The 15,848-nt window shown below is 31.4% G+C and overlaps 1 protein-coding gene across 4 annotated transcripts in view; it reads right to left on the bottom strand.

Moving 5' to 3' along the window:
- LOC143063210 (poly(rC)-binding protein 3-like) overlaps nt 1–15,848 on the bottom strand; it is a 126,478-nt gene that overhangs the window by 49,357 nt on the left and 61,273 nt on the right. Inside the window, exon 1 of one of the 4 annotated variants that reach the window (XM_076235198.1) lies at nt 14,707–14,861. The exons of the other annotated variants lie outside the window; for them this stretch is intronic. The gene's annotated coding sequence lies outside the window, so the exon portion shown is untranslated. Of the gene's footprint in view, nt 1–14,706; nt 14,862–15,848 lie in introns of those variants that run through there. 4 annotated transcript variants of the gene reach the window in all.

Consider the following 15,848-nt stretch of genomic DNA (forward strand, 5'->3'; position numbering starts at 1 on the left):
CCTCCAACAAGAGAAGAAATGTTTCCGATCTTTGAAGAGTCTCTGTAAAAATATGTTTCAGATACCAGGGTAAATCAGGAATGTTCTCTCGGCTATTTCAGCTGAGGCAAAAGACCAATAATTAGATATTTTGTAGTTCAATGATATTTTCACTTTCACAACTAACCCAATACTTTCTTTTTCATGCTTATAATTTGACATTTCATGGTGGCATGAAACTGGAGCTGTAAGAGATCCAATTTCTTCCCTATTGAATCTCGATCAATGAAAAAAATACAAACAAAATCTGTATGTTATATAGCCTTTAGCAGATTTTTAACAATTACCAAGAGCATTGCGTTATTATACTTTCAACTCCTCTTCAGTTTCCACTAGTGAGACAATTTTTTGTTCACAAAATAAAATCTTCCTCTTATTCTTTTCATTATTCTCAGAGATTTGGATCTCTAAGCGTTTGTATGATCATCATTCTCCCTTGATTACTTAATCAAGCCTACAAGCACTTATTTGAAACAGAATTTCACTCCTTTGCTTATTTCTAAGAGAACATGAAATCTAACAAATTATGTATTAAAGTTTAGTTTTTAACTTCAATCAAAGCTGAAGTAGGTTTTCAGTTGTATAGTTTGAACAGTTGTATATTAATAAGAACCATGCAAAAAAAAAGAGGCAAAAGAGTTCATTTGCAAACTACAAAATGTTATATGGCTCAAGCATAATTCTATTCAAATTATAAGCAAATGGCTTCATTACCTTTATTACCAATTGTTTTTTATTTATCATTTCAGGGCCTTTTATAACTGACTATGTGGTATTGATTTCACTCATGGTTGAAGGCTGGTGACCTATTGTCTGTGTAGTTTGGTCTCTTGTGGAGAGTTGTCTCATTGGCAATCATACCACATCTTCTATTTTATATATATTAAAACTTTCATAAAAAATTCTTGATAAGGAGTTGGTACAAAAGAAATGTATTGCCTATTGAGTCTGAGTCTTTTGAATAAAGAAATTAATATCTGTGTTAAATATGTCAAGCAAATTCAGGATTTCAGAGTGAGCAAGTTGAGAAAGGACGGTTCTTATGTCATAATATAAATTTTATCTAATCAAGTTCATTTTAAAAAGTTCGAAACAGAAAGTTTATATTGACATAAATATAACCAGGTGCTCCGCAGGGCGCAGCTTTATACGACCGCAGAGGTCGAACCCTGAACAGTTGGGGCAAGTATGGACAAAACATTCAAGCGTGATACAGCTCTGAATTTGGATTGTGATCAAATTTTTGACATTACATGGGTTTTTTTTTACACAAAACAAATGTCAAGATTTTACAAATCAATTAAAGATTTCTTCTTCAAACTTTTTAAATCTAAAATTAAATAGTTGACACAGCATAGGTTTCTGACACAGAATGAATGTGGTCTAATGAACTTAAAAGTTTTTTTTTGCCTTTGAGCAATTCACTATGCTGTTGAATATTAATCCTCTCAAAAAAATGTTTGAAGAAATTTTCTTTTTATTTATGAAATCTGAAATGAGAAAAATTAACCCCCCCTTTTTTTTCACATCCCTGTTTCCCTTTTTCCAAAACTGATATCAATTCAAATTTCTAATGGAGTTTGCAACAATAACTACTCTTTTAAATACATCATAAAATATTAAAATGTAAAATAAAGTGCTTGTTATCACTGAATGGTAAAGATTGGTTGGTAGTAAAAGTGAATATACATTGTTTATTGTATAAAACAATAAAAAAAACTTCATCAGCAACATTTTATATTGGCAAATTTCCAATGAAGTTATTTACATAAAGTTATTGGCAAATAAAAATAAAAATGACATCATAGTCATGTCTGGCAAATGTCCAACATACATTATCTAAAAACATTTTAGATAAGATAAGGAAAAAAAGCTTCATCAGCAACATTTTATATTGGCAAATTTCCAATGAAGTTATTTACATAAAGTTATTGGCAAATAAAAATAGAAAATGACATCATAGTCATGTCTGGCAAATTTCCAACATATATTATCAACTACTATTCTATACAAAGAAAGATAACTCCAATTGAAAATTAATTGCTATTGCACAATATTGTGCAATTAGATATTTCTTGCTATTGTGCAATACTGTGCAATTGAAAATTTCTTGCTATTGCACAATACTTGATATGGAATCCTGATTTGGACCAACTTGAAAACTGGGCCCATAATCAAAAATCAAAGTACATATTTAGATTCAGCATATCAAAGAACCCCAAGGATTCAATTTTTGTTAAAATCAAACTAAGTTTAATTTTGGACCCTTTGGACCTTAATGAAGACCAATTTGAAAACGGGACCAAAAATTAAGAATCTACATACATAGTTAGATTCGGCATATCAAAGAACCCCAATTATTCAATTTTTGATGAAATCACACAAAGTTCAATTTTGGACCCTTTGGGCCCCTTATTCCTAAACTGTTAGGACCAAAACTCCCAAAATCAAACCCAACCTTCCTTTTATGGTCATAAACCTTGTGTTTAAATTTCATAGATTTCTATTTACTTATACCAAAGTTATGGTGCAAAAACCAAAAATAATGCTTATTTGGGCCCCTTTTTGGCCCCTAATTCATAAACTGTTGTGACCTCAACTCCAAAAATCAATCCCAACCTTCCTTTAGTGGTCATAAACCTTGTGTTAAAATTTCATTGATTTCTATTTCCTTATACTAAAGTTATTGTGCGAAAACCAAGAATAATGCTTATTTGGGCCCTTTTTTGGCCCTTAATTCCTAAACTGTTGGAACCAAAACTCCCAAAATCAATCCCAACCTTCCTTTTGTGGTCATAAACCTTGTATCAAAATTTCATAGATTTCTATTCACTTAAAGTTATAGTGCGAAAACCAGGAAAATGCTTATTTGGGCCCTTTTTGGCCCCTAATTCCTAAAATGTTGGGACCAAAACTCCCAAAATCAATCCCAACCTTCCTTTTGTGGTCATAAACCTTGTGTTAAAATTTCATTGATTTCTATTCACTTTTACTAAAGTTAGAGTGCGAAAACTAAAAGTATTCGGACGACGACGACGACGCCAACGTGATAGCAATATACGACCAAAAAATTAAAATTTTTGCGGTTGTATAAAAATATCATTAAGTTCACATATGTTTTGAAAGGGCTTTCTGTGCAATACAAATTTAAAAGCCAGAAACCAAAAGCCTAGCTAGTATCTATTGTTTGATTTCCAGACCTACATATATATAAAATAAATATCTAATGATGTATTGTTACTAGCAGAACACCCCTTTCATCTTTTGGCATCTGTTAGGCAAATGTTTATACAGACAAAAACACTAAGGCACACAAATGAGCTAATCTATCTTGTAATCAAGAATCATATTTCTAATGAGCTGTTAAAACTGACAATAAAACGCCAAATTTAATCAGGGGAAGCAACTCACAACTCTCAATGTTCACATGAGGTCTAGATTAATTCAAAGAATTTTCACCTTATAACAGTACACAGAGTCAAAGAAGAGAAATACTATAAACTGATTTCAACTTGAAATTTTCAAGACATTTTTTTTTTAAAATCCTTGTCACTTTGTATAATAATCTCTAGCTCAGAGTTGATGTGCTGCATACCCGTTATACCCGCAGAGAACCCTCTCCAAACAGTCTACACTAAGACAGTATTATAATAACTGTGATTCTTTACCTATTGTAACAGACCTTAAGACATCCATGGAATGGAGACATGATTTTTTCACTTTAAATAGTGTCAACTCATATCCAAGAAAATAGGTATCCCAATAATGAATCCACAGTTACAACAATGTAAATCATTCAATTAATAAATCAAGTATTTTGTTCTAATCCTTATGATGTACTACTCAGGGGAGATAATTTGAAATATATCCTTTTTCTGACAAATTGAATCAATCATGTTATCTCTGGGTAATCTTGTATCTTCTTGTACAAAAATTCTTTTAATGTCTTAAGGTTAAAGGAGGATGAGTTATCTACTGGTATATATATATTTCTTGAGTGAAATATATCTTCCCATTTGTCACAGATGCAAGACCAATATCTGACCATAAATCACCAGAAGAAGGTGGACATTATGTAATGTTATTGCGTAATACCAGGAAAGACTGACAAGACAAAATCAAAGAATCTGACAGAATTAGAGTGATGAAGGAAACAAAGCTATCAAAAAAATGATACTTAAGCTAGTGTACAATAAGGACAGTTGTTTGTGTGTCAGTCACATAGCAAGGCTCTTCCATTTGATGTGGACTAAAAACAGGCCAAAAAGCAATCCATGAATGAAAGAAAAGAGGCATGGTAAAAAAAGGGCCCTTTTCCAATTTTCTTTTTTAAGATAAATAGTCTTTTCTTACAGTGTAAAATTTCACTTATATGTTAGTTCTTAATTTCAAAGAAAAATTGTGGCGGTAAACAAAACAATTACCAATCACATTCAATGTAACAACATCATATACTATGATGAACAAAGCCTTATCAGAAACAAATCTTCATATTGGCACAAATAATGACATGAAATATAAATACAATTGAAATGTTGATCAATTTGATAAACGTAAACTTGAATTATATATCTAAAATTAATCTCAGAAAATAAATCAGTTTAACTCCCAAACTATTCTGATTTGTGATATATATACTCTCTCCTGAATCAATTACTAATAGGCCAATTCAAGTGTTGGTCCTTGATGGGCGAAAGTAGTACAGGATAAAAACTCTTTAGAAATATAAAGTACCCGGTAGTCAACAATTTGATTATAATAATCATATTACAGATGAAAGTTGGAAACTTTGTGCAATCTTTTGGGTGTATTCAAATATTGCAGGTTTTATAAGTGGCTCTTCATATGAACTATGCTTTTAAGAAGTTCAATCCATGCAATAAAGATAGTGCATTTTGACATTTTTTAATATAATATCTAGATACCAGGATGTGATCAGTACTAAGAGAATCAAGTCTTTTTTAAATAATTTTACACCCTCAGTCAGACATTATAATGAAAATTTAACTGAAGTAAATATGAAGTATATTTAAAATAACTTTAAAATATATGTTAAGGGGTTCGCGGGTCTAAATCATTTATATAGGATTTCTCTATATTTTTCTATAAATGAACTTTATCTTATAGTTAATAGAAAAATAAAATAAAAAAGTGGGGTCACCGTTCATTTGCGCTCACAATCTGCCTTCGAAAGAAGCATACATTTTTGTAAAGGTGGTTTTTTTCTGTTGAAGTAATAGGAGAAATAAAGGTAATATCGAAATAAAAGAAAGAAATTTATTACAGAAATCGCTAAAATTTTACAATAATTTAGTTTAAGTACAGCTTATATGGAAATTATATTAAAAAAGATAGGTCACCGATGAGCTGAAAAAGATATTTCAATTTTAGAGCCAAAAATGGCATTTTTCCACCAAAGGGAGATAATTTGGAACTTTTTCAATGATGTATACATTTTGAAAGTCATCTGGGGCCAACACGAATTGATTGTTTTGAATGATTTTTGTACCATATGATAAAGTAACAACTACAAAAGGAAATAAATAAAATTTGTAATGAAAAACAAATGTTTGATTTTTTTCTGAAATTTTTATACCCTCGAGCCTCCTTAAGAATATAATAAGATGGAAAAAATAAAGAAATGTAGCATGATTGCAAAGGAGACACTTTCCACTAGAGATTGAAGGATGTGGAAATTGTGGAAGTTTGAACTATTCTAAACAAAGATCTTTATCAAAGATATGGCATTTACAAATTAGTGAAAAACACAAGAGTGCAAACACCATTACATTTCTACATGTATGGTGTAAATGACCTTATACCACATCACCACAAATTATTGATAAACAAATCTGACAGTCATCACTCTAGATTCTTACTGAACAAATCTTGCACCATCACAGCAGTGTAACATATAAACACTGACACAAATGTCACTAGGTATTACTGGTTGTCACATCTCCTGCCTGTGGTAATTCTCACATAATGACATTAATAAACCTATTAACTGACTGGACTATCTCTGTGTATCTGTATGTTACAGAACTAACTAACATAAAAACTTCTTGGTATTTACCATGTCAAAATATAGCACAATTATATGCTATAGTTCACCAGGCAATTTATATACAACTACATACCAAATATCATTGACTTACCATTAATGATTCTCCATTAACTGACAAAATTTCACAATGTTGAACTCTTGACGCCAAAAATAGCAAGCATGTCTCTGCATTTTGCAAAGACCTGAGACAAAAACAACTCTGCTGACAGATGAAACCACAATATATACAAATTGATTTGAGGTTGGGGCAAACTTAAGTGAGAGAACAGAAACAAACACTCAGCAAGTTTTCCATTGATAAAGGGGCATAACTCTATGTCTGCCCAAGCTTATAAACAGCTGAAAAGTCAGATAAACAACCATATAAAAGGAAGGAACCACAAGGTGTAACAATGAAGGCTGACAATTACTAATTTTCCTTAACTCATGTAATTATAAGTAGGTAAAGATGTGAAGACTGACAGACATTATAACATATACCTCCCTGTATCTTTTATCATCACATCTATCTTACGATATCTTAACTTGAATCTAACTTTATCTTGTATAAACATATTACAATATTACACTTACTTGTCATAGTGATTTACACAAATATAAATCAAAGCTATTACTTTCCAGATTTTCTTCCACAATTAAGAAAGATTATGAGTTTTTTGGTTTATTTAGAGCACCACAAGGGTTACAGGCTGGAGGATAAAAATATTGGTCACTGATTGGTTGTAAGACCCTTGTAAAAGTTGGTTATAAGTTTTGATTTGCAAATTGTTTTATTATGCATGCCTATTCATACAGAAAGGGAACATAAAATCTGATGCCTCTAATAGATTGCCACACTCTCTGCAGGTTAAAAACCCTTGTAATAACTCTATAAGGAGTCTGTGGCCGTATGTAAGGTATAATCCAAATTACCTATCCCAATTACCCTCATTTTCCAGAGTGGCATTCTAAATTTTCTTCATCCCCCTGAAATATTTACCATCATCAATTGTTGATTTGATCGTCACAAACGGTGATGTGGAGTAGTTCTAGAATAGAAATACAATATTTGTAATATGAACGAAATCATATATATTTGAAATATAAATCCTGAAAACATCCACTGCAATTCAGGTAACAAGACTCCATGATGGTCTACCAATTTTAAGCAGTGTCACATATTTAGGTCTTTCCACCTTTCTGTGGAAAGACCTATTGAATTTGTTTTGATTATTATTTTTAGGTCTTTCCACTTTTCCGTGGAAAGACCTATAGGTTTTGTTCTGATTATTAGGTCTTTCCACCTTTCCGTGGAAAGACCTATTGAATTTGTTCTGATTATTATTTTTTTTTTTTTCTTCCGCCTAATTTTTTTTCTTGCGTAGTATTGATGTTTCAAAAGATGTCGCTTAGATATTTGGAATATGATGTCGTATAGTTTATAGGCTTTAAAAATTTACAACTGCGTAACAAAATACTTTACGTTGTAAGAGATATCTCCCCAAACACTGTTTTTCTTGTGGCCACTACTCCTTCGCAACCGTAAAAGATTACGACAAATTTATTTTACCAAATTGCTCGTTACTTCTTCAGGATTAGGATATACATTTGGACTGAAGTTATCTGGAGACTCCATATGAGAGTTATTTCCCCTTATGCATTTGATATAAGTGATATGCGTTTCTAACTGGTAATCCATCAGTGATATAGGCCTAGGGTCTTTGGATTTAAGTTCCTTGGTCCAAAAAAATGAAAATAAGGTCAAGGTCAAAGGTCAAGGTCATATTCTAAAATTTGATTTTGGCTTATTTTCACTTATTTTCAAATACTGTATGACATATCGACAAATATTTTTTCCTAAATTGTTAGTTGCGACATGTCCTTACTTGTATATTTTGATTGAAAGGGTGTGCATACAATAAATGGGAGTTTTTGTCCATCTTACATTTAGAATTACGCTTAAAGTGGTATTACTCATTAACCAAACATATTAAAGACCTAGGATCTTATGATTTAAGGTCCTTGGTTTGTGACCTTGAAATTGAGGTCAAGGTCATAGGTTAAAAGGACGTTTTAGATTTTGACCTTTGCTTTAAATTGATATAAATACATCATAAAGCCATAGGAATTAACATTTTAAACTGATTTTTCATATTTCAATATCAAAATAGATCTTTACTAGTGGAAAGACCTTCAATTGTTCTCTGAACAATTGGTTTTTAATTTATTTTTTTTTTTCTTCTGCCTAAATTTTTTTCTTGCGTAGTATTGATGTTTCAAAAGATGTCGCTTAGATATTTAGAATATGATGTCATATAGTTTATACGCTTTGAAAATTTACAACTGCGTAACAAAATACTTTACGTTGTAAGAGTTATCTCCCCAAACACTGTTTTTCTTGTGGCCACTACTCCTTTGCAACCGTTAAAGATTACGACAAATTTAATTTACCAAATTGCTTGTTACATCTTCAGGATTAGGATATTCATTTGGACCGAAGCTATATGGAGACTCCATATGAGAGTTATTCCCCCTTTTCCTTTGAATTAAGTGATATGCATTTCTAAATGGTAAACCATAAGTGATAGAGACCTAGGGTCTTTAGATTCAAGGTCCTCGGTCCCAAAAAATGAAAATGAGGTCAAGGTCAAAGGCCAAGGTCATATTTTAAATTTTGATTTTGGCTTATTTTGGCTTATTTTCAAACGCTGTATAACAAATCGACAAATTATTTTTACTAAATTGTTAGTTGCAACATGTCGTTACTTTATTTTAGTTGAACGGGTACGTAGACAATTAATGGGAATTTTCAACCATCCTTTATTTAGAATTACGCGTGAAGTGATTACTCATTAACCATACATATTAAAGACCTAGGGTCTTTTGATTTAAGGTCCTTGGTTTGTGACCTTGAAATTGAGGTCAAGGTCATAGGTTAATAGGACGTTCTAGATCTTTCCACCTTTCCGTGGAAAGACCTATTGAATTTGTTCTGATTATTATTTTTTTTTTTTTTTTCTTCCGCCTAAATTTTTTTCTTGCGTAGTATTGATGTTTCAAAAGATGTCACTTAGATATTTGGAATATGATGTCGTATAGTTTATACGCTTTAAAAATTTACAACTGTGTAACAAAATACTTTAAGTTGTAAGAGTTATCTCCCCAAACACTGTTTTTCTTGTGGCCACTACTCCTTCGCATCAGTAAAAGATTATGGCAAATTTATTTTACCAAATTGCTAGTTACATCTTCAGGATTAGGATATTCATTTGGACCGAAGCTATATGGAGACTCCATATGAGAGTTATCTCCCCTTTTCCATTGAATTAAGTGATATGCATTTCTAAATGGTAAACCATAAGTGATAGAGACCTAGGGTCTTTAGATTTGAGGTCCTTGGTCCAAAAAAATAAAAAGTAGGTCAAGGTCAAAGGTCCAGGTCATATTCTTAATTTTGATTTTGGCTTATTTTCATTTATTTTCAAAAACCGTATAAGATATAGACAAATTGTTTGCACTAAATTGTAAGTTTGCGACATGTCTTAACACTTGAATTTTGATTGTGAGGATACCTTGGCAGTAAATGATTGTTTTCCCCCTTTTATATTTAGAATAATGAGTAAAGTGATATAACTCATAGGAATTGACATTTAAACTGAATTTCAATGTTTTCATATCAAAATATCTTGTTAGTGGTGGAAAGACCTTCAATTGTTCTCTGAACAATTGGTTTTTAATTTATTTTATATTGCAATACATATTACCATAAAAAATTCCTCTTTATACAGGGATCTGATTAAAGAAATGTTATTTATACAAGTTTCACTATATCAATTTTCAAAATAGAAATGTGCTTAAAAATTCAGCATTTGCAGTGTTTTCCATTCGGCATTTAAGCCGGGTGTGCCGACCACCTTTCGACTTTAGGAGGTGGTCGGCTTTTTTTTTCAAAATCCGGCTTTTTTTTGGTTCCGTACCGTTAAAATTTGAATACTAATCCCGCCTTGTTTTCATTGACAAAGATGGCGTCCAATCGTCAAATTTTAATGTTTTCATTAATCAATCGGGGGAAAAGAAAGGCAGATGACTAGACCAAATAAATTAAATAAAATTGATAGTAATGTTGAAGTTGTGGAAATTGAACAAAAATCAACCAAACAACGGAAAAGACACGCAAGTGAAGACAAATATGAGCAAGACTTCAAATGACCTATAGTCACAGAGGAAGGATACTACTGTTCTGTGTGCCAAATACACAGCATAAAAGCAAGAAACAGGACAGAAACCTGGATCGAAAGGCCTTAAATCCATGCTGATGCATAAAATTGTAAATGAAAGAAGAGATAAAAGAGATAAATTTTTGAAAAAATAAAATCAAAGAATATTTGACAATTAATATGACTACTTCTATTTATGTTTGTTCAACTCCATTAAATGTGAATATTATACTAATCTTTATTTCTGTGACCCCCACGTGCACCCACAGTAAATTAAAAAAGGTTGGACATCCACCCGGTAGCAAGTTATTTTTTTAAAACACCCACCTTACCTTAGTGAAAAAAGGAAAACACTGATTTGCTGTGACAGAAACAAACATTTTCCATAAAAATACATTGTTCAAGCCAGAAAAAAAGTCAGATAGCAATAACATACTTACTTTATCATGAACAGCTAAGGAAACAATAATGATGTTAAAACAAAGCACAGATAGATATTCCCTGAAGAACAACTCAACTACTTGCCAAGACAATAAAGAATTCAGTGTTCAGCAAAAGCTACACTCTTACAAAAGATATTGGCATTGGAAGCAGTACTATCAGGCTTTTGCAGTTTTGCTTTCAACATTTTGTTACCACCTTGTCTGGCAGTATAACAAATGACTAAATAAACTGTTTACACAGCAGCTTGCATTTGTTATTGTTAAGCAATCCATTGTTTCTCCAATGAAAGCTGTATAATTGTTTCAACAGATCCCATGAGTAGTGATGTTGGCAAACTTAATACTGTAGGCTATAGACAGTTCTATCACCACCATAGAAGAATGAAGACATTTTACATGCATGATTGTCATTATTCAAACCAAAATGACTTTTTCAAGGCTGTTTGCAATAATGAAAGAAATATAAACTAACAGAAAATCATGACAAATGTTGAGTTATATGTTAATACCAGCCTATATACTATAAAGCATTTTTTGAATTTTTTGTTAAGATTGTCATTATTCAAACCAAAATGACTTTTTCAAGGCTGTTTGCAATAATGAATGAAATATAAACTAACAGAAAATCATGACAAATGTTGAGTTATATGTTAATACCAGCCTATATACTATAAAGCATTTTTTGAATTTTTTGTTAAATAAAAGTTTATGGTATAGCAATTTGATGCGGCAGAATCTAAAGGTCCCAACTGACAATGCATGATGGCTAATTGGTATGTTTAAACAACAAATTAGAAGAATGCCAAAATGTTTTTTCTTTGTTTAGGACATGTGCTAACCAAACAACCTTTGAAGTTATTAGTGAGCTCAATGTTCATCAGGTTAAGAAAATAAAGTAATTGTTATGGTTAGTTCAACTATTTGTTTTTAATATTTAGCAATGCAAGCTGTAAAATTGACAATGGAAACGGGAAATGACATGTCACAGAGACAACAACCTGAACCAAGAGCAGAAAACAGGCCACACCACCAATGGCTTTTCAACGCAGCAGGAAAATCCAGCACCAGGACTTCAGCTGGCCTCTAAACAAAAATCTGAACTAGTTCAGTGAAATGGAAATCATCCTAAACTCCAAAAACAATTTTATTATGCCTAAAGTCTGGAACCTAAGTTACAGACAATCTGTGTTGTAGTCCAATCAATCTGTGTTAGTCATTATACCTGCTGCAACATGATATTCAGTGGCCAGTCATACAAGGTATAACCTTCAGAGAGTCAAAATCTAGTTTGACACCTCACAACAATTGTAATTAATTATGATGGAGTACCTATACCAGTCAAACAAGCTTTCAGAAGGTCAAGCTGCCTACGAGAAGCAGCTGCCTAGTTCTGTATGCATGGTGCATAACAGAATTCTATATCACATTGAAAAGCTAAACTTGTATCGATTTCACAGCGATGAGTTAAGCCTTTTCTAACTTTGTTCAGGGTTAAACACTCATTAACGAGTTAAACCTTGTCAACAGTGCTTTATGTGCCTGTCTTAAGTAAAGTGCCTGTAGTTCAGTGGTTGTTGTTGGTTCATGTTGGTCATATTTGTTTTTGTAAATTTTGTTATAAATTCGGCTGTTAATTTTCTCAATTAAATTGTATTTTATATTTTCTACAGTCTATACGGTATGGGTTTTTATCATTGCTGAAGACTGTACAGTTGCCTTAAATTGCTTGCATCCACTTCATTTGAACTTTGGTGGATATTTCTCTCATTGTAAATCATACTAAATCTCCTTATTTTCATCAATTATCCGATTATGTACCATTATGCATGGATATATTTTTTCATGAAAAAAAACATATTGGATTGGGAAAGTTACTAATCTTCTAATTTTCAAATATTCTAAAATTTGCCAAAGATCTATCAAATTCTTTAATAATCTGATTACCAGAATAGGCTCAGAAATCAGTATGACATAATATTGTCAGAACTTTCATAGTGAACATAAAAAGCTGCAATACTTTAAAACTATAAACGATGAAAGGCTATTTTATGAGAAGACTATTGAAAGAAAACCTGGCTCATGAAATAAATACAGGACAAATAAAGCTTACCTCTCTGGCTTGTGAAATGAATAAAGGACAAATTGAAGCCTAGTGGAACCAACTCTGTGTAAACAACTGACACTTATATGTAGGAAGTTTTACACATCTGTAATAATATTGTAGAGAAACCATTATACATTTTCTACATTTCTTTCTGAAGGAAAATAATTACATCTAGAAGGATTGTAAGCCAACCTAAAGACAGCAGAGTTAATGACCAAGAAATTCCAACCTATTTCATCCAAGCATACATCTAATTATTATGTCTCGTTGACAACCGTGGGTAGCTTCATCAATGGAACCACACAACATATTATGAGAAGAAATGACAATGGGATCAGTTGGTAAATAAATCCATTGCTTATATTAGATCAAGGTTAAAGCTAAACTCTATATTTACTCTGATTCTGTTTGGAGAGTCTGATGTAGATAATTATAGGAGTAAAATAATATGGCATTGTTATATATTGATTAAAAACTGAGGTAAAACAATAGTTAAAATGTATAGGTAAAACTAGACTTAATATTTATAGCAATGCTATATTTTATTTTTCTTTGAAACATGAAATTTATTTCATCTACAATAATTTTGTATTTTCTTTTAGTTTAAGAATCAATATTTTCTCCATTTTCTTTTCTCAAGATGACCTTCTCTACCTGAAGCAAACCTATGATAATATCTCTGTCTACAGACACAAATAATGATGGAAGCAGAGCTCTACTTAGCCAGTTTGACAAATTCTAAACAAATTGAGAGATTTAAAAACTTAAGTAAGGGTATTATGGGAAAGTCATTGTACAAATTATAAAAAAAGACTATTTCTTTTCAGCAGCACTATTGCTTTATAAATGTTTTTGAGTTTACATCCTCAATTTGTATCAGATGTTTAATATATATATATACACATTGTCTCAGTTTTAATAAACAATTTATCTCAGTTTGCTTAACTGGTGAGAGAACTATGGAATATAATACCACAAACTTTAAGGACTGAAACTATGCTGCAATCCATATTGTAGGCCTGGCACAGTGATTTGAAAAGGTTAATGAGAAAAACAGATGCATTTGCTATCAGAAGGCCATTTGCCTAATTATATCCTTCCCAAAATAAATTTTAATACATTTAAATGTTGTGCTTCCATTATGTGTACAAATAAAAACATGAATGTTTTCATAGTACACAGATGCCCACCTCTACTGTCATTTTATATGTTAAGTGGACCGTGCAATTGAGGTCAAAACTCTAATTTTGCATTAAAATTAGTGAACATTAACTTCATCAAACACTGCCTTGACCAAAGACTTTAACCTGAAGCTGGATGGATGGACAAACAAACAAACTGACGCACAGACTGATAAACATAATGCTCCTTGTGGGGGATAAAAATCATGAAAAATCTACACAAACAATGAACTTAATAAGATCATTTTGGTTAATGAACTATTCAAATTCCTTGTTAAAAATCGTAAGACCTTTAAAATGATTAGCTTTGTCTCTCTATATCTAGTGGTTAATACAACCATACAGATATGATAAATATGTTTTACTTTTGCTCATTAACTTTTAGCTAATTACATCTTCCAAAACTCACAAAATCTCAAGTTTTGAAATTAACTGTCATATTATGCAATTCTAGCAAATAAATTGTTCACAATGACGATTCCAATTAAAAATATTTTTTATGACAAAAGATAAAAGCAGTTGACGAAATTTTCAATATGACAACAACAAAACCTAGAACCTTTTATCAGAAAGGTTAAAATTGTTATCTCAATTATAAATAAATAATTTAAAAAGAGAAAACTACATTGCATGAGAAGCTATCTTCTCATAAAATAAATAAATCTAATTTCTTTACCTGCAATAAGCAATTAAATCCTACGATAGAGGGAACGATCTAGCTATCTAGCTTTACTTCTGTAAAACACGTCACTACAATATCGTCCTCTGCCTGTGTGACGGGGGTGCTCTGAGTTGATTGTCAATCTGCCATTTCACATCTATATCACCCTTTTTAACTCTGACATTATTATTATTATTAAGAACAGACGACTGAGAGGTTCCATTCAACATGTGTTAATATTTTATACAAATAACTTCACAACTTGGCTGGAAATGTACCAAGGGTTACTGGGAAAATACATATCAACTAATTAGGGAGATCTAAAAGAATGCTCATTAGTAAACCTTTACTTAGGCTATTCTAAAGTGTAGAGAATAACTAGATTCTAAATTGATGCAACATCAGAAGCTATATGACTTTTATCTTAGAACTATATATTCCTATACAAGAACCTATACGTAATTAGAATAAGTTTTATGTACATTCTATATGACTTTTATCTTAGAAGTATATATTCCTATACAAGAACCTATACGTAATTAGAATAAGTTTTATGTACATTCTAATCAATTTTTTTGAATTTTCCTTTTTTTTCCTAAAAGAATAAGTTGGAAAGATTCCGTATGGCATTTGACCAAAAGTCAACCACAACGTATAATAAATTGTTCAAATTTTGTTGTTGATGTTTAGATCTAAGAAAGTATAATTTCTACATTGTGCAGATCTACTCCTACAACTTAATATTATCAAGATGAAGATCAAATATAAAATCGCTCTTTCATAGAAGTCAACTGATCAAAGTGTTCTACCCAAGGTCTTTCCAACAGACCTTCTGATGAACCCATTTAACATTACATAAACTTACTTTTTCTGTTTTACTAAGGGGACATCGGGTCCAATGGCCTTAAAAGGTATGAATATAAACTGACAATTTACCATATAGCAGACAGTGTGCAATTTGACATATTTTTTTCTGGAGTTAGGTATAATTTAGACTAAGTTTTCAATTGCACCAATTTCATGGACTCATGGGTTTTTATTCTATAGTTAAGTAAGAGTCAGGGATGAATCAAGAATTTGTCAATTTGACAAAGATGATAAAATTTGCAAATTATTAAGTGTTTCTAGCACTATAACAAGCTTTCGATAAAAAAATA

This window comes from Mytilus galloprovincialis, chromosome 2, assembly GCF_965363235.1.
Source record: "Mytilus galloprovincialis chromosome 2, xbMytGall1.hap1.1, whole genome shotgun sequence".
NCBI lineage: Eukaryota > Metazoa > Mollusca > Bivalvia > Mytilida > Mytilidae > Mytilus > Mytilus galloprovincialis.